This window comes from Nesoenas mayeri, assembly GCF_963082525.1.
Source record: "Nesoenas mayeri genome assembly, chromosome: 5".
Lineage (NCBI taxonomy): Eukaryota > Metazoa > Chordata > Aves > Columbiformes > Columbidae > Nesoenas > Nesoenas mayeri.
In genome coordinates, this window is record NC_137548.1 from 56362186 (window position 1) to 56364316 (window position 2131).

Sequence of the window (2131 nt, forward strand, 5' to 3'; positions counted from 1 at the left end):
CAGGCAAGAAACTTGGTCTGTTGAATACTGTGGTCACTTCTCAAAGCTAGACATGGTAAACTGAGCAGTACTTGACTCTTTTCCTCCTAAATACAAATGGAAGTGAAATGGATTATTACATAGTTTCTCTGCAATCAGGGGAAGAGACTGAGGGGAGACCTCGTCATGGCTACAGCTACCTTACAAGGGGAGGAGGAGGGACAAGTGTTGATCTCTTCTCTCTGGTGACCAACGACAGAACCCAAGGGAATGGCAGGAAGATGTGCCAGGGGAGGTTTAGGTTGGACATTAGGAAAAGGTTCTTCACCCAGAGGGTGCTGGAGCACTGGAACAGGCTCCCCAGTGAGGTATCACAGCCCCAAGCCTGACTGTGTTCAAGAAGAGACTGGACAACACTCTCAGACACATGGTGTGAACTGTGGGGTTGTCATATGCAGAAACAGGAGTTGGACTCAATGATCCTTGTGGGTCCCTTCCAGCTCAGGACATTCTATGATTCTATGATGCCCATTTAGGCCACCAGATGTGGCACCGTGGTCCTGCATCCCCACAGAAGCTCGCACAGGCATACTATTTACATTTAATACAGACCATCTTCTCAATAAACTTGCTGAGGTAGAAATGAACTAATAACTATCTCTAATCTCTTTTAAAGGTCACAAGACTGCTAAAATGTTTTCAATGCATTTTCAAGCATGAGCCTACCCAAAACTTGTAGAACTCTTTCCTTCTGCTGGGTTCCCAGCACCGAGTGCTTTCCCTCCATGCAGAGCTTCACCTGCTGAAGTTCAGGCCTTTCCAGGGCTTTTTCTTTGGACTCTGATGTCTGTAGAGTGAGCACCTTTCACCAGACAGTCTGTTCCATGCTACCTCCCACTCCATCAGTATCTCCAGATAGAGACTTAGAGTCCAGAAAACACAGGCAAGTGACAAAGAAACAGCTGAGCCGCTTGCAACTTAGCACAATCCGTTTAGAAGTCCAATTAGAAAAGTTATGGTTAATCGCTACTCAGGAGGGAGGGAGAGAGAGGCAAAGAAGAAATCTCCTTGCTTAAGAGATAAGAACAACAGTATCTAATCCCAGCTGAAGTTTTTCCCTTTGTGCCTAAGAGAAGTTCACTCCATTGGGTCCTCTGTGCAGCTCTCCCAAACCAATCTAGCTTTCACGTGATGACCTACATTACCCAAAGACAGCCTTCCAGCAATCGGGGAGAGAGCACAGGTACTCATCCTCTGAATTTCCTTTTAGACAGTGCTGCCACCTCTGAGACTCTCAGGGACCCCTCTGAAGGGTTATGAGACCCCCTACACCACAAGGCATTTCAATATGGACCAATGCCACCTATTTTATGGCCCATTAAGACCAGAGAGCCACCTGGGGAGATGACTGAAGAATGAAGAATGGAGTTAATTGGGCCAGGTACACAGGAGGTAAAAGAAAGTTGGCACATGGTCATTCATGTTACTCTAGCTGATTACACTGGTAGTAAACCTTGCACTCCAAGATCACATTTGCTTTCCAAGCCCAAGAAAAATATGTGCTTCCTCCTGTATTCATTAAGTCAGCATGAAGACTGGCACTCAACTCCTTAAAAAAAAAGAGCTTCCCATGGCTATGCCATCCCATATGTGCCTTTCCAGCAACTTGCTTCAAGCCCATTTTCTTTTCTCTTTCATCACCCAAGCTTTCTGCCAGAGCTGACACATTAAGAATTTGGCCTTCAAAAAATATACGGAAAAAAAAGGGGAACGGGGCAAAAAAGCACCTGCACACAGAGTGATGGTTGTAAAGAGAGCAAGAGCAATGTCAGTGCCCTTTGGAAAAGGAATTTACGCAGGCCAAAGGATGACTGCCAATAAATACTAGTACCCTTTATTAGACACTGCATGTCTTAACCCCATTTCCCTTAATGCTTTAGTATACATTTTACATTGTGCAACACTTATGGGGATTTAAAGCCACCTCAAAGAATACAATAGTGTATAAAATAAGAAAATAAAAATTTTTATTTCCTCTTTACAAAAGAGAAGGAAACAAACTAGTGAGGATAATAAAGTGCTAAAAATCTATTTTTCAGTCTTCCAAGTATCCTTTCTACATACAATCATGTAGACCTAACAAATCCATCAA